The sequence below is a fragment of the Apium graveolens genome, chromosome 3 (genome assembly GCF_009905375.1).
Source record: "Apium graveolens cultivar Ventura chromosome 3, ASM990537v1, whole genome shotgun sequence".
Taxonomy (NCBI): Eukaryota; Viridiplantae; Streptophyta; class Magnoliopsida; order Apiales; family Apiaceae; genus Apium; species Apium graveolens.
In genome coordinates, this window is record NC_133649.1 from 112,755,168 (window position 1) to 112,774,613 (window position 19,446).

The window sequence follows — 19,446 nt, forward strand, 5'->3', positions numbered from 1 at the left end:
AGAGAAAATAAGATGCAGTTACTAATTCAGCAATATGAGCATTTCTACTGTGAAGAAGGTAAAACTCTCTCTGATATCTTTAGTAGATTTGAAAAGCTACTAAATGCTCTGCAGTTGCATGGAAGAGTCTACCAAACCAAAGATTCTAACCTCAAATTCCTGAGATCCCTTCCAAAAGAATGGAAACCAATGACAGTCTCCTTGAGAAATTCACAAGAATACAAGGAGTTTACACTAGAGAGACTGTATAACATTCTAAAGACTTATGAGCTTGAAATAGAGCAAGATGAAATAATGGAGAAAGGGAGGAAGAAAGGAGGGTCAATTGCACTAGTTGTTGAGTTAGAGAAAGAGAAGGAGATGAAGATGGAAGCTGTTGAATCTACATCAAAGGTCTGTGAAAGCAAGGGAAAAGGGTTGGTAGCTGATAATGAAGATCCATTGAGTCAAGATGACATGGATGATATTGATGAACACTTAGCATCCTTATCCAGGAGGTTTGCCAAGCTCAATTTCAAGAAGAACTTTAGAGCAGCTAAGCCAAATAGAAACATCGTGGATAAATCAAAATTCAAATATTTCAAATGTGGCTTGGCAGGGCACTTTGCCAATGAGTGTAGAAAGTCAGATTCCAGCAAGAAGAAGTTTGAGCCTGTGGATTATAAACAGAAGTATTTTGAGTTGCTCAAACAAAAGGAAAGGGCTTTTATTATACAAGAAAATGACTGGGCAGTAGATGGTCTGGATGAGGATGAAGATGTCATCTATGTCAATCTAGCCCTAATGGCCAAGTCTGATGAAACAGAGACAAGTTCTTTAAGCAATCAGGTAATCACCACTAACTTAGAGCATTTATCTAAAGCTGAGAGTAATGATGCAATTAATGACATGTCTATAGAATTATATCATTTGCGTGTTACACTTAAGTCTCTCACTAAGGAAAATGCTAAATCAAAAGAAAACAACTTATTTTCAAGTGAGAGGAATAATGTTCTAGAGTCTCAGTTTATTGATTTTGAAAAATTGAGAATTGAGTGTAAAATTGCTAAGGATGAATTAACTGAGTCCTTGAAGAAAGAGGAGATTTTGAAGAAGCAACTTGAACGAGAACAGGAGGTGATTAAGGCATGAAAATCATCCAGAGATGTCCATGCTCAAATCACCAAAGTTTAAGGCATTGAGTCCTTTTGTGATGCAGCCTGGAAAAAGAGTAAAGAGAAGCTGGAATCCAATTTGGTTGAAGGATTGCTAACAGATATAGACTCGACGGATGATGAGAGTCATCCGTCGGATAATCAAAAAGATTATCCGTCGAGTGACATAAATCCTCATTCGTCGGCTGTGAGCAAACCTGTGAGTAAAGCCAAAATTGCCAAATTAAATGAAAAATATGTTACAGTTTCCAAAAATTTTATTTCAGGAAAAACAAGTCAAGTGAAGAAGGAGAAGAAAGTGAATGTTGGTCATCTGTCTATCAAGCAATTGAATGACAGACTAGAGAAGATTGAGGTTAAAATAGAGGCTAAAAAGAAAAACAATAGAAATGGGAAAGTAGGGATTAACAAACATAACAACTACACACCTAATAAGTATGCTCCAAGAAAAATCTGTGTTAAGTGTGGTAGTATTAATCATTTGTCTGTTAATTGTAAACTTGCCATGCCTACTTCCATATTTGTACCATCTTCTTTTTCCAACATGAGAGTTATGCCTTCTATGCCTATGAATGCTATGTATGCATAGAATATGAATGCACAATTTGTTAATATGACATTTGCACCTAATCCTTATTATGCTGCATTTAGTATGCCTCAAATGCCATTTAGCATGCCCTACTGGAATAACATGTTTACAAATAGCATGTCATTTCCTGTTAATCAAAATGTGCATGAAATACTGTTTTAATGACTGGTTTCAAAGGTCCAACTCAGATGACTAAGGATGAATCTGATATCCCCAAGTCAAATGAGATAAAACCTAAGAAAGAAAAGAAGAAAGCTAACAAGGCAGGACCCAAGGAAACTTGGGTACCAAAATCAACTTGATTTGGTTTTGATGTGTGCAGGGAACACAGAAAGAATCTGTGGTACTTGGTAGCGGTTGTTCAAGACACATGACTGGAGATTCTACCCTGCTCACAGAGTTCAAGGAGAGAGCTGGCCCAAGTATTACTTTTGGAGATGACAGCATGGGTTATACTGTGGGATATGGTTTGATTTCTAAAGACAATATGATCATTGAGGAGGTTGCCCTAGTGGATGGTCTCAAGCATAATTTGTTGAGTATCATCCAGCTTTGTAACAAGGGCAATCCAGTAACCTTCAATTTAGAAGCCTGTGTTGTGACAAATAAGAGGAGAAACAAAGTGGTTCTCACTGGAGTGAGAAAAGGAAATGTGTACCTAGCTGACTTCAACTCATCAAATGCAGAATCTGTTACTTGTCTTCTCAGTAAAGCAAGTCAGGATGAAAGTTGGCTATAGAACAAGAAGCTGTCCTATCTAAACTTCAAGACCATGAATGAGCTTGTCAAGAAAGAACTGGTTAGAGGTATTCCTCAAGTGGAGTTTCCTAAGGATGGACTGTGTGATGCTTGTTAAAAAGGAAAGCAGATCAAAGCATTATTCAGAAAGAAGCTTGATTCAACAATTGAAGAACCTTTGTAATTACTACACATGGATTTGTTTGGACCAGTCAATGTGTTGTCCATCTCAAGGAAAATATTTTGCTTAGTAATTATGGATGATTTCTCAAAGTTCTCTTGGATATATTTCCTAAAGTCTAAAGATGAGGCTAGTGAAATCATCATCAATCACATAAGGCAAGTCAACAATCATCCTGATTTCAAAGTTTGAAGAATCAGGAGTGACAATGGAACTGAGTTCAAGAATTATGTTATGAGAGCATTTTGTGAAGAGAATGGGATTATGCATGAGTTTTCAGCAGCAAGAACTCCACAACAAAATGGAGTAGTAGAAAGAAAGAACAGATCACTTATTGAAGCTGCAAGGACAATGCTTGAAGAATCAACGTTACCAACATACTTCTGGGCTGAAGCTGTAAATACTGCATGCTACACTCAGAATATTTCTTTGATTAATCAAGCAAAATGCATGACTCCCTACCAATTGTTCAAAAACAGGAAACCAACTCTAAATTTTCTTCATGTCTTTGGCTGCAAATGTTATATCTTGAAGAATCAAACTGATCAACATGGGAAGTTTGATGCTTAAGCAGATGAAGAAATTTTTGTTGGATATACTGTGGGAAAAGCATATAGAGTCTACAATCTAAGAACCAACATTGTTGTGGAATCAATACATGCTGTGTTTGATGATAAAAAGATTGAAGGACTGCAAGATGGAGATTTCCATGAGAGCCTCAAATTTGACAATGTGGAGATGGTTATTGATGACAGTGATGATGAAAGTGATCAAGAAACTACAACTAAGGATAGTGCAGATAAATCTACAACTAATGAAGCTAATAACTCAACATCCATCGATTTACAAAATGCCTCATCCATCGGAAGACAATCTGCATCATCCATCGGGAGACAATCAGCCTCATCCGTCGGAACTCAAAGTGCTTCATCCGTCGGGTCATTGAGAGAAACTGAAAGTCAAGGTAGATCACTCACAAAAAGTTCCCCTTTCTCAAAACAAAGACTCAATAATGAGGCCTCTTCATCTAGAGCTACTCTACCTCAACAAAGAAAATGGACAAAGGATCACCCCTTTGAGCTTATCATTGGTGATATATCTTCTAGAGTTCAAACAAGGAGAGCAACTCAAGAAGAATGTCTATATAGCAGCTTCATATCTAAGGAAGAACCAAAGAAGCTAGAAAAAGCTTTGTTGGATCCTGATTGGATTTTAGCTATGCAGGAGGAGCTAAACCAATTTGAAAGGAATAAAGTATGGAAGCTGGTACCCAAGCCTAAAGGAAAGAATCCAATTGACACCAAATGGGTATTTAGAAACAAGATGGATGAAAATGGCATAGTGGTCAGGAACAAAGCTAGATTGGTTGTTAAGGGTTATTGTCAACAAGAAGGAATTGATTTTGATGAAACCTTTGCTCCTGTTGTAAGACTTGAAGCCATCAGAATTTTCTTAGCCTATGCAGCCCATGCCAATTTCAAGGTCTATCAAATAGATGTCAAGAGTGCTTTTCTAAATGGAGATTTGGAGGAGGAAGTCTATGTCATTCAGCCTCTTAGTTTTGAAGATCCAAATTTCCTAAATCATGTCTACTATCTTTTGAAAGCACTCTATGGATTGAAGCAAGCACCTAGATCCTGGTATGACACTTTGTCAAAGTTTCTTTTAGAGAATCACTTCACTAGAGGTACTGTAGACAAAACTTTATTCTTTAGAAATATTAGTGGCTCTAACATACTTGTTCAAATTTATGTAGATGACATTATTTTTGGCTCTACAGATGAATTTTTTTGCAAAAAGTTTGCCAAATTCATGCAAAGTAAGTATGAAATGAGCATGATGGGAGAACTAACTTACTTTCTTGGTTTACAAGTTAAGCAAGTTAGTGATGGAATATTCATTAGTCAAACTAAATACATTCATGATCTTTTAAAGAAGTTTGAACTAATGGATTGCACATCTGCAAAAACTCCCATGGCCACTGCAACTAAACTTGAATTAAACACTACTGAAAAGTCTGTGGATAATTCAAGTTATAGAGGCATGGTTGGATCACTTCTATACTTAACAGCTAGTAGGCCAGATATAATGTTTGCTACATGTCTTTGTGCTAGATTTCAGGCTGATCCTTGAGAATCTCACTTAATTGCTATTAAGAGAATTTTCTGATATCTGAAAGGTACACCAAAACTTGGCATTTGGTACCCTAGAGATTCTGGTTTTGATCTAACTAGTTATTCAGATGCAGATTATGCAGGTTGTAGAATTGATAGAAAAAAGTACAACAAGAACCTGTCAATTTCTAGGAGACAAGCTAGTGTCCTGGTTCAGTAAAAAGTAAATTTCAGTTTCTACTTCTACAGCAGCAGCTGAATATATTGCTGCTGGCAGTTGCTGTGCACAGATTTTGTGGATGAAAAACCAATTGCTAGACTATGGTCTACAAGTGGAAAGAATTCTTATTTTCTGTGATAACACAAGTGCAATTGCCATTACTGAGAATCCAGTACAACATTCAAGAACAAAGCACATAGACATCAAGTACCATTTCATTAGGGAACATGTAATGAATGGTACTGTGGAACTACATTTTGTTCCAAGTGAAAAACAACTTGTAGATATATTTACCAAGCCACTGGATGTATCCACCTTTTCAAGGTTGGTAAGTGAGTTAGGTATGCTTAATTATTCTTGAATTATTTCAGATATCTTTGCAAGTTGTAATGCAGCCAGGAATTTAATTGATTTTTCTACCTTGGATGAAATTTTGGCTATGTCAAGATTTATATCCCGACGGATGATCATTATCCATAGAGTTTAATCATCCGTCGGAATAGAATATCTAAAAATCAATTACTTTTCTGGATTATTTTAATAACCCGACGGATCAAATGTTTTATCCTCATCCGTCGAGTTGTCCAAATCATGGCCGTTAATTCTCTGAACATCATCCATCGAGTTTACTTACAGTCTGTAAGTATATTTCTACGGATGGTTGATAGAATTTTGACAGTTTATTTTAATTTAAACGGCTATTTTGGGCAAATTTGATTGGTTCTTTATTACTTTTGTCAGTTTATTTTTGAGAGAGTATAAAAGCAAAATTCATTTTCATTACTTTTCTTTTATCACTCTCAATTCATCTGCTCTAACTTCTTTCTTTCTCAAAAGAAATTACCCCCTCTCTCTGCAACTTTTACTCTCTAACAATGGCACCAGTCGTCAAAATCATGTCTCAAACTGGCTTTATCTATGAGAAGAACAATTTCACAGCTCTAGTGAACAAGGGGATTCAACAGTCTGGAGACTACCACAAAATGATAGATTTTTTGCAAGGATGTAAGCTCAAACATTTCTGTACCTACTGAGGTCAAAAGTAAATATTATGAAGTAGTATAAGCCACCCCTTGCCATCATACACATTCAACCACATACATTATTATGTATAAGTCACAATCGTTCGGTGGCCCTCACCTGATCAGGTTAAAGAAGCTTTATTCATTTTTCCAATGAGACAAAGTTCGCATCTTCCTTATGATTAAAATCAAATTTATCCAAGTATTCATCTATATGTAACTCAGAAATGTGTTTCTCATTAATATGGCTTAACAACAATGCTAGAGGTAAAGATTGATTTGAGTCAACTTAGAACATATAAATTGTTAACTAATTGTGCAACATTATAAGTCTTATCATTGAAATAGAATAAACAACTATTGTTTATTTAATTAAAATGAAAACCTTTCTTATCCTGACAAGAAATTTACTTAATGTATCCGCTAAAGCAGGCACATAATAATAATTTATCAAGTTCTCAATCTCGCCTTATGGGCAAAATTAGGTATCGATTTCCTTCTACTAGAGCAATAACTTTTGCTCCAATTCTAACCCTATACCTGAAACTTGACCATTGCTAGTCTTCTTCTTTAGATCTTCCAACTAAGCTCGACAATTTAACTTCCATTCATACAGTTATTTCCATAGAAATGACAATCATCTCCTTTAGCAACACCAATATTAGGCTTCAAAAGCCCTTTGGGATTGGACTTTGGTTTGGCACCGAATAAGATCAAATCTTCACCTTGTCTGTCCAGTTTCCTTTCCCATTTGCATTACATGTGTACATCACCAATATGGACGTAATTCATGCCTTTACCGTGTTATTTTCAGTAGTTCTAAACATGCTTAATAACTTAGTGAGTGTTCTGTCTATCGCATTCCTTTTGTTCTTAACAAACTAAGAATAGAACTTGTTCAAAGATTGTTTGATCAAATCAAGCTGAGTCTCTAGACTATTCTTGAAACCCAAAATATCAAGGTACATATACCTATCATCTTTAGAACATCTGGTCCAACTGGATATCATTCTCCCATTAATGCAAAAGTATGGTGCCTTAATATTGTCAAATCTTTTTGACGAGCCTATCCTTCAAACATATTTTGAAGGTGCTCAATCATATCATAAGCATCATTATGCTCTTGTTGCTTCTAAAGCTCAACACTCATAATTACAAGCATGAGACATGAAACATCAGTTGTATAATTAATTTGCTTCTGGTAAGCATTTTATTCTGCACATGTTTCATTCTCAGCTAGAAGAAATAAGGGAGGGATTTGAGTGACATCCTTGAACCCGAGGACAATCTTCAAGTTCCCATGTCAATCGAGGAAATTATTTCATGTCAGCTTGTCCTTCTCAAGGACTATTACATAGAGAAGTTATTTGTGTTATTTGTCATTTGATATCTACAATATTAAAGTGCATAAAATGACTTAGTCTACAGATGATCATTAAATTATGTTCAAGTGATTATTCATATATATATATTCATAATATATATCTCCCACTATTTTTATCAAATCAATAGCCCTAACTATTAATTCTGAAAAAAATATCTTTTATATCCTTTCTAGTGAGCCAAGATCTATATTTCACCACGCAAACATGATTATTTAGATAGACAACATTTGTCAATTATATCAACTATATAACTCTTGGATAGCTTGGTGGAACAACATTTGTTCATATTTATCTAATAAATCTCGCCAAACTCTATGCCTCTAAGTTCACAATCCTATTGTGATAACTTAGTTAAGTCAAAACCAATAGTCAAAAAATATCAATATACTTCAGCACATCTCCCACGATAGATAGGAGTACTTCGCTTTGGCGAATCCACTCCTGGTCGATCTAGGGGTTAACGCATTGGACTCATTGGAAGGCATCTGATCAACTTAATATTAACTTTAGGATTTTGTTAATTTTAAAACGATCATATTCCCATCATAAAGAGATTCCCAATTTTTCTTTGAATAAAATAATTTAAATCAATATTCGTCAATGGTTTTATTTCCAGGTAGTGAGGGAGTCACTACGGTCTCGCTTAAAACCCACAACCTTACAAGTTCAATGAACTCGCTTTTGACAAAATCGCCCCATGTCAGAAACAAAGAAAATTTGAATTTTATTCCGTTTTTCATAAACACGAGAATCTCATAATCGTTTGTTCATTTTAAAATCTTGAATCGTTACAGATTTTATCTTGTTTAGCAAGCATGGCATGGGTGTCGTATTTAATACATACATCCTTAATCTAATTAAGCGTGCATCTTTATAAACTACTCTACACATACATTCACCATATACGCATATATATGTAAAGTGCAAAAGATAAACGTGATTGGTTATGGCTTCATCCTATGTGATCTTTATCAAGCTAATGACAAAGATCTAGGTCAATCTAAGGTGAAAATAAATACAGGATAACTATTACATGTCTTCTTTCTTGTATTGCTTCCTTGAATGGCCTCTGTGTGGGATTACCCTTGATCTTCAAGTCTTCATGTCTTCATGTACATTACAAGAATGACATATGAAAACTAATCTAATGAACTTACAAGAAGAACTCGAGTTACATTCGAGATTTAATAATTACAAGATTAAATGACATGCAAGCCGTATTTGAAAAACCAAAACCATTAACCTAAGGTCATAAGCCATAAACATCCACCATGCTCAATTAACACAAAATAACATGTTAAAACACATAATTTGATCTTAACATATCACACCCATCATGATCTAATCATAAAAACCAGATATTGAAAAAAATCAGAAACTTTGAAATTAAATTTGATAACATTAAATCGCAGATTACAGGGCCTAAATGACGTCAAATGCCTTACAGATCAGTCGAAGATAGCTTTAGCTATCATTACGTTTAGACGCTCTATTCCATATGATATAGCGTATTTGTTCGCCAAAATCGGACACCAGACACAGATTTCAGCAAATCCGCTGCATCCGATTCAGAATCGTATCAAATATGATTCTTATAATAAGAACAAACACAAAACATGTATATATCAGTATATATATAGATTATATAATCATCATATGATTATACAACTTTCATGAATATCATATATTCAAAACATATATATATACGCATATATAAACATAACAACATGTAAAACATACAAAATCGCATACATAACAGTCATGGAATATTGTATACATGTTATCATCATAAAACCAGTGAACACGTAAATAAATTAAACACTTTTCGCAAGTAGCTCTGATGTCATTGTTGGGTTTTAAGCACATAAACGCAACGGAAACAGTAATTAAAAATGTAAAAAATCAGAATTTTCGAAACCCACCGCAGGATCCATGCGAAAAACATATATTTAATTTGTAGATCAGATTGTTTACCTTAAGAAGCTTTACCAATTGGTTGACTAATGGAGATTCAAAGCTTGTTCAATCACCACGCATCCTGCTCTCACGATCTACGCTCTATCGGTATCCACACGTATGCTTGAACTCAAGAAGTGGATGTGAACTAGCACAAACCCGTTTCTTCTTGCTCTCTCCATCTTCTCTCTTGGTGGCTAGGGTTTTAGTAAAAGTCTTGCACGCACACAAAAAATCAGCCACATAAGAGATATTATATAGAGAGTAGAAAAATGAATTATAATTCTTAACTAGTTAGGAGTTATTATTAATTCGAAATTCCTATTTATATTATAATTAAGTCTCTTTTAATTATTTAACAAATAAATTTCATAATTAATATTAGTAAATTTGAATATCAATATTTATGTAATTAATTAAGTCATACTTAATTAATATCATAAATAATTCAAATTACTTTAACATAATTTAAATCCAACTTAAATTAAATAATCCTTCAAGCATTCTTAGTATATGACCCTATAGGTTATTATTACGTAGGCAATGAATTTTAAATCTAATTTAAAATCGTAAACAATAAGCGGCATCTAGTAATACATCATTGCTACCCCAAGTAATAATAATTGAATCGGTGATCGATTAAACATTTTGTGAATAATGTACAATGTAGTATAATCCCTTTAACCAAATATTATAGATTAAACTAGAGGCATATAATGCATTATCATCATCATAGTTTAATCCAAGTTTCCTTGATCAATGAGTAGACTATCATATCAAATCAACATTTGAGCGTGACCACGCATTTCATAGTCTAGCTCACACAAGAGGCCAATAATATCACTCCTAAATTAGGAGGGTTAAATCCCATCTAGATCATTCATATTTTTCATACGATTCATAATATACCCAATGTCCACTTTTATCATTACCCGATCAAGGATAACTTTTAATGGAATCAATGTATATTAATTCTCTTATAGAAATATAATGACTTCAGGTCTAAGGACCATTACATCATTATTATTGTGAGAATTATTTATGACACAACAGACATGTAGAATCTCACTTTGGGTTTGTCCTGCACCATGTACATATACATCTTCCTGTGTTTTTGACTATAGAATCATTATACCTATGATTAATGAGATGTGATCATCAGTCAACAAAAACACTAGTCTTAATGCTTTATTATTGTCCCTTAATAATAATACTCGACTAGGGACCTTTAGGAATATTGATACTATTATCATAATCTCATTTCTAAGTCGCGTACTTAGAGATATAGAATTGCATATCATATTTCAAGGACATTTATTAATCTAACATTTATATCGCAGTAAATTAAGAATTAATAAATTATAAAGAGAATAATCGATAGAACATAAACATTAATAATCCTAATGTCTTAAACTAAAACATCATAGTATTATCTCTAGGGCACAAACACTAAAAATATCATGGGTAAGTCACGCACCAAATTTCAAGCCCGTCCATGAAGTTTTTAATTTTATAAAAATGTTTGAAGTTGAGGGTGAATAGTAACTCCGAAAATCACTAACTTGTTTTCTTGATTTTCATGGAAGTTTAAGGCACCTAAAGTTAGAACAAGGCTTCATCAAGGATATTAGGACTTTATTAAGTATTAATAAGCTTCAAGAAAGGTATAAACTTCATCCACCCTTTAATTTACTTGAGTTATAAGATTAAGTTTGAGTTATGTTTAAGTACATATTGGTTCGTGGAGTTTGGATTATAAAAAGTTGGTTTTGAATGGTTGATTTTTATGGATTGATTTTGATGATGATTTAATATAGTTTAGGGACTGATCTTTCAATAAATATTAAGGAATTGGTGTTTTAGTCGTTCTCAAATAAATTAGCATAGTTAAAACCGGGAATCGTTACACGTATAGCCGTCGTAATGTCCATTTATATTTAGGAATGTTTTAAGCAAGAAATACGAACTATAAATTTATTATTTTTACAACCACTGGACATGGATGTAAAGTTCTTGTTTTCTATTTTTCAACCATATAAAGATCGTACCGAGACAATTTACGGATTAGGAGAAAGCTCGTTTTAGTGAACATAGTCGAGAAAACCAAACTGCTACCTAGTGCTGACTTTGAGGGTATCCTTAAGGCCCTTAAACATTGTTTAAAATCATGAAACTTGGTCAGTAACTTCCTTATACAGCGAGGAATATCTCTTTAAAATTTCAGCTAAAGATGTTAATTTTTGATTTTATAAAAATGTCGGAGCCGAGGTCGCCTGGAGTACGAACATCAAAAAGAACCCCTTATTAGAAAGTTCCACTTTGGGATTTTCACCCCTGTTACCAGAAAACCATTTTTACATAACGTGTTCTAAATTATGTCTAGATCACACACGTGAAAGCAGTGCATCAATTGAGTTAACGGTTTGAGAGATATCAATATTTTTGTGAAAGCGGTTTGAATAGTAAAACTCCGTCGTTGACCGAACTTTTGAAATGCTTTTCACCTAGTTAAATTCATTTTATCAAAATGAAACTTTTATTATAAATATTACAAGAACTCAAGAAGCTCCATGATGTGGTTTTGTATTAAAATATTAATTTTACAATTTATTAAAAATGTTAGAGTGCGAGTCGGGTAATAGTAACATTCGGTAAAGTCAACTCGAGAAGACTACTTTGACCGTCCGTTTCGACCAAGGATTGATACTTATTTCGAGTCGATCGGATATTGAAAATTTTGAAGTAGTGTACTTATTAGAAATATAATTCGGTGATGGAATTAGGAATACTGATTAAGATTATGATATTTGTTGATTAGAAAATCCGGAATGAGAGCAAGTTAGAAAACGTATCTTGGACTCCAGGCAAGTTTTCAAACCCTACCTCTTTAAAACTGTTGTGTTGTATTTGTTTTTCAAATAATTGTGATATATATGATGTTGTATTGATATTTTACGAATTTTGATATATAATATCTTACGATATATTAATAATTTTGGTATATGAAGATTACCGAATTTCAATCGATAATGCTCGAGAGTAGCGTTGTATATAGGATGAGTATATTTTAGAGCGCGGATCGGTCAGTGTAATTTGATGAAAACCCGGAAGTATTTCAGAGGTGTTTTATTTAATAATATTAACGCTATAGTAGAGCGTGATGTATAAGTTGTAAGACCGAGAGTTTGTCAGTTTTTATGAAGTATAAACCCGGGAATCATCCCGGAGATGTTTTGGATGATCAAAAGTCCGTACTTGTTTTATCCCAAGGGACTCGGTGTCCACTTGTGAAGTATTAAATGCCTCAAATATATTTAAAACGATTTCCAAAGATCGTATCCCCTCAACTATATTTAACTACTCGAATAACGAATATTATTTCGGATATTCATTTAAATAGGAGAAGTATTCTCTAACAATTATTTATTTCAAATTCGATTAATTATACTATTAAAGATTACTTTAATTATTTAAACGTAAAATAGTTGGGGAATATTATTTCAAATATTCTTTTAAAATATATAATTCTTCGAGGTTTAATTATTTAATAATTATTATCTAATTATTAAATATTTATTTAGTAATTAAAATGATTTAAAAATCATAAGACCTACTTTAAAAATACTTTCTGAATCTCAGAAAGTCATTCAAATACTTTCAAATCGTCGAAAAATATTATATCGACTTCTTTTTAAATATTCTGAATACAGTTTCAAAAGAAACTCCCCCTCAGTTATTTATCTGTTGACAACGGTCAACTCACATTATCCTAGTACTTCCTCCGAAAATTCTAGGAAGTACATATATATATATATATATATATATATATATATACTAGCAACATGAGTTGTGCCTATCAATAAGCTAAATGCTTTGGGAACTCGAGGAGTACGAGTTCTTGGGATATGATAGGATTTCTTAAAGGACAAGGGAAGGGTAGAGATCCAGTACTTCGTGTATTGGGGAGACTGCTAGTACCGTGGGAGACGATACTATATGTACCTAAAGACCTGCGATGTGTGTGTATACCCAAAATGGGACACATAACCCGTATGCGGCAAGGGTGATAACCGGGATACGAAGTTGTCGTCCTTTTACTAGTAGAAAAGGTTACTATTTTAGTAGTACGACTGATCATCGTATGCGGTGGCCTTAGTGAATGTCCTAAATTCTTCCAATTAGAATTATAATGCAATACCGTAACCCAAGCCTAGGTGCTGGGTTACCATTAAGGTGTTTGCATGATAATAAGTCCAAAAAAGAATTATTTTTGAAAGAAGGTGTGTATCACCGAGAAAAACTATTTTTGAATAAACATATTTATCGTATATGGAACTATACTTGAATTTATCATACAGTCTTTTCATACTGTACATTATTATGGCTGAGAATTATTGCTCACTCTTGCTTTCTGTTAAATGTCACAACACAACAAATAACCAGTAAGCCGGTGTGGGACTTAGTCACTTACAGTCCTGGGGAGAATCCCTGGAAGCTTTATCTCAAGTGGGCCAGAGTATCAGATAGGTATAAGATATCAGTCGTAATTATTGTAACTTCATGTAGAGGTTATGAATAATTGTTTGCGATCTAGTAAAGTACATTTGAGTTTTAATAACAGATGATACTTGTGGTACGTCGTTTCTAAGGCTACAATTTGGGAGTGTGTGAGATTGGGGGTCTGTGATATGAAATTATTGGATTATTTAGTTAATACAGGTTATACATGATTGAAGGATTGCGTGACGACCCAGATTCCTGACCCCGGATTTCGGGGCATTATAATTTCTCTCAAACTCATTCAACTCTTCTCGCATTATTATAACCCAGTATGCATCATTAAGTGCATCTTTTATTTTCTTTGGCTCTTCCTTTCAAAGTAGATTGTGATAGAGATATTCTTTTTGAGTTGCACTCCTTGTCTTTACACCTTCATTAGGATTTCCAATGATCAGATCAGGAGTATGATCTTTGGTCCATTTTCTGTCATTAGGAAATGTCCTTCTTGAGCTAGATGCTCCCCCTAAATCATGTGCCTCATCAAATGCATTTGAGGTTCCCCCTGAATCAGTGTTGTTAACTCCTGATGAAGAATTAGGACTTGACACATGTTCTTTTGATATTGAGTCAGCATTAGATTCTGAGTGATCAGATTGAGAAGAAACTTGAGTTGACTCTTCACTATTAGTACTATCAGTTAAACCTTGTTGTTGCTTCCCATCAACATGTGCAGGTTCATTAGTACAGTGATCATATTCAGGATCTGAAGAAATATCAGGATTTGGATCAGTAATTGATAATCCATTAGAATTTGATGCAGATTCCAACAGTGCATTTTCATTTGCAAAGATCAGAATTTCATGAGAGTCTTCTTCAAAACCAGGACTCTTCTTATCATCTAAAGATACATTGATAGAAATAACTACAGTATTTGTTCTCAGATTAAAAACCCTGTATGCCCTTGATGGTGAGTATCCAACAAAGATTCCTTCATCAGCTTTTGATTCAAATTTTCCTAGTTAATTAGTATGAGTTCTCAGAACAAAGCACTTACATCCAAATACATGAAGATGTTTGAGACTGGGCTTCGTTTCTTTCAGCATCTGATAAGGAGTAACACCGTGTATGTTTATCATTGTGATATTCTAAGCATGATATGTTGTGTTTACTGCTTCAGCCCATAAGTAAGTGGGTAGTTTGGCTTCTTCTAGCAGAGTCCTGCCAGCTTCAATCAGGATTTTGTTCTTTGTCTCAACAATAACATTTTTTTGAGGTGTGCCGAGAGCTGAGAATTGTTGTTATATGCCTTTGTACTTGTAGAATTCCTCCATTTTTGAGTTCTTGAACTCGGTGCACTTATCACTTCTCTGTATTTTCACTTTGAAGTTGGATCCATTATGAATTTTCCTTACATGATCCAGAAGAATTTCTGGAGTTTCATCCTTCCTGTGTAGAAAATAAATTAAAGTATATCTAGTGAAATCATCAACAGTTACAAGTGTGTACCTTTTCTTGTTGATAGACATTATGTTCACTGGTCCAAAGAGATCTAGATGTAACATATGATATGGTTTATTGATAGAGAATTCTGTTTTACTTTTAAATGATACTCTTCTTTGCTTGGACTTTTGGCAAGCATCACAAAGACCATCAGATGAGTATAGCATATTTGGTAATCCTCTTACTAGCTCCTTCTTGGCAAGTTCATTGATTGTATTGAAGTTGAGATGTGAGAGCTTCTTGTGCCAATTCCATCTCTCATCTACTGATGCCTTAGAGATAAGGCAAGTAGATTCTTGCTCAAGACTTTCATGTAGTCTTGCTTCATACATGTTGCCATATCTGTATCCCATCAAGACAACTTTATTTGACTTGTTATGGACAAGTTCACAGTAAGAGTCATTGAACATTACATGATAAACTCTATCAGTGATTTGACTGATGCTTAGTAGATTATGCTTAGTCCTTCCACCAAAGCTATATTCTCTATTACTACCTTTACAAATACCAAGTTGCCATATCCCAGAGTGTGTCCTATATTTCCATCCCCATAAGATACATCTAGGCCAACCTTCCTCTCAAATTCTGACAGCAGAGATTTATTTTCAGTCATGTGTCTTGAACATCCACTATCCAAGACAAGAGTATTTTTCCTGTTACCCTGCAGTCAAAGGAGTGATTATTAGAAGAATTTTTAAGGACCCACACTTATTGGGCCCTCATTTTGGACAACTTAAGTCTTTATAATTCAGACTTACTTCTGACAGTTTTTCCCTCTTCAAGATTTGTCTTATCAGAAGTAGCTTTAGTAGAACTAGGATAATTAAGCACATAAGCAGTTTTATTGAATTTTGGCAAAGGTTCATAATAGTTATGATACAGCTTATGATAGGAACTACAAGTATAAATTGAATGCCAACTACTACCACAATGAAAAAAAAGGATTTTATGGTTTGTAAAATACTGATCTACCCCTAACATCAGACTCAGGAATAGCAGTTTTCATTTTCTTACTCCTTCTGCAATTAATAGCAATATGATTAGTATTACCACATTTAAAACAAGTTTTTCTAGGAGCATTGGGAACAAACCTATAGTTAGAATCCTTAGAAATACATTGCTTACCATTCCTATTTCTTTTTGGACTTTTTACTTGAGGTTTGTCAGTAACCTCAGATAATTTCTTTTTCAATTGTCTTTTAGAAAAAAGTTCTATGTTCTTTTCTTTCTTAACCGCCTTAATGGTCTCCTTGTTTTCCTCTCTTTGAGTTTTATTATTTACTACTTTTTCTTGGGATGGTGAGGTTGAACCCTTCTCAATGGTAGATTTGGGTTCTTCAGCTTCTGAAGAGATAAACTTAACAGGAATCTTAAGGGTAATTTTATTTTTAGTGTCAACATCCTTAACTCCATCTACATAACCAAGACATTCTTTCCAGTTTTTCTTAGAAATTATCTCATGAACCTTTTTGCCTAAAACAGTCCAGGCTTTTAAGGGTTTTCCTCTCATTTTCTAATTCATTTTCTAACATACTATACTTAGCTTCTAGTATCTTTGCTGTATGTTTAGCTTTCTCACATTCTTTTTGAATTTCAATCTGATTTATTAAGTCAGACTCCAACTGATCATTCCTAGATTTTAAGACTTCATTTTTAGTTAAGATTCTATTGTTCTCTAGAATCTTATTTTTAAAATTGCCATGGAGAGACTTCAGAATAGATTTCAATTCAGATATATCCTCAGTATCAAGAGAGAAGAAAGAGATTGATACCTTAGATTTAGAAAAAGTAGGAGTATCAAAACTAGCCATCAGTGCATAACATGTTTCTTCTTTTTTAGAATCAGTGGAATCCATCCAATCCTTGCTTGATGTAATCAAGGATTTGTTCTTCCCTTTGTCATGCTTTGTCTTTTTGCATTCTGTAGTAAAGTGACCAGATTCATCACAGTTGTAGCAATTGATTTTTGATCTGTCGACTTTTCCAGTTTTAGAGTCATTTCCTTCTCTTCTTCCAAACGACATCCTTTCTCCTCCAGTAAACTTCTTCCTGAAAATTAATTTCTTGTGAGACTTCCTGAACTGCATCCTCTTGAAGCCCTTAACTAGCAATGCAGCCATGTGTATGACATCAAGATCTATCACGTTTTCATCAGTTTCAAAATTAGTATCATTGTCAGGATTTGATGATGAACCATTAGTATCTGATTCTGGGAGATTATTCTTTTTCCTTGCAGCTTCAACGACCTGTCTTTTGAAGCTTTAGCATTCACTTTCAAAGCAATTGATTTTCCCTTGTTGCTTTTTCTCTCTTTTCTTTGCTGAACTTCCAAATCATGAGTTCTCAGCATGCCATAGATTTCATCCACAGTGACTATTTTCAAATCATACTGATGACATATTATTGAAGTCCGAGTCTCCCATTCCTCATTCAAAGCTCTCAGAAACTTGGTGTTAGAATCTTCCAGATCGTACACTTTTCCCACCAAAAATAGATTGTTAAGCAGAGTGAGAAACCTGTCATAGATGTCTGTGAGACTTTCATCAGACTTGGCCTCAAAATGTTCATATTCTTCTTGATGGCCATGGTTCCTTGACATTGAGTCTCAAGGGCATCCCAGATTTCCTTGGCAGTCTTGTAGGCTATAACCCTGTTTGACATCATAGAGTCAAGACTGTTATGCAATATGTTTCTTACTTTTGCATCCTTTAGCACAACAACTTTCTCTTCTGGTGTCCACTCACCCTTCTCCTTCAACTGAAGGTGTTCAACAACAGTAGGAGTTACAGGCACCAAATTTGTTGGCTTGTAAGGTCCATCATTTATTACGTCGAGATATTCTGGATCTGTAGCTTCCAGGTGCATGAGCATCTTCACCTTCCATGAGGGATATTCAGTCTTTTTCAGAATGGGGATATTAATACTTTCATACTTGTTCAGAGACATGTTTAGATCATTTCTGACTGTAAATTTATCAGTAGGCTCTGATACCAATTATTGCCCAGTAATAATAGAATTATTTAAGGGGGTTGGATACAATTGTATAGATGTTTCGAACAAGTATAAAAATATAACAATTCTTTATAATTCTGATAAAAACTGTTACAAACTCTCTCTAGAATTACTGATGATCTTTAGAGCTGCTAGGTCGTATGATACTAAAGTTGATCACTATGTGATGACCTAAACTGTGTTTACATAATACACAGTTACTACAAATCAATTCAAGATATGCATTACCAAATACTAACAGAAAATGATACATATCTTTAACTGAATACATAAAGTCCTAGCACTCAGAATGTAACAAATATCTATCCCTCAAAATAAGGAACATAATCAATCTTCATAATAGACCACCTTCAGATGCTGATTACATGCAAATACTGATTATGCATCAAATCCCGACGACACATCAAATATTGATGACATCTAAAACGCAGTCAGATCCTGAGCTTCTTCTGATCATTGAGAATCAGCACGTAACATAGTACGTGACTAATCAGCAGCCTAACCTTGTTTTTTTTAAAATTAAAAGTGAATATCTAATTATAATCATTGCTTAACAAGAAAATTGATTCCTCTGAATCATTTCAATTGATCATTGTTTAATCTCAGTTATTATCATTGTGACATGATAAGCTAGTTAGCTCACTCTTATGATTCTTTTATATTATTTTCCAGTTAAAAGAGAAGTTGTTGGTAGCGAGGATCCCCAGACCAGTGTGCGAGCTAGGATTCCTAGTAGAGATGAAATAAGCTAGCAGAAGCTTAATGTTTTAGTTTGTGTTTTACAAGTTTGTAAGAATAATGTATTATCAGATGTAAGTTAAACTAGTTGGGATTTGGTACGTTGTACTGTAATTAAGGTTGTGGCTTGGGTTCATACTTTAACCTATTGCAATACGTGGTTGCGTAGTGTCGAGTCATTGCATATATTATTTCATAAACAAGTTTATATTGTGTGTGTGTGTGTTGTGAACCCAAAACTTCTGACCCGGGTTTGGAGGGCGTCACATGTGTGGAGTTTCATCCTTAGAATGCTTAAACTCTACCCATGTGTACCTTGAGTAGTCATCCACCATCA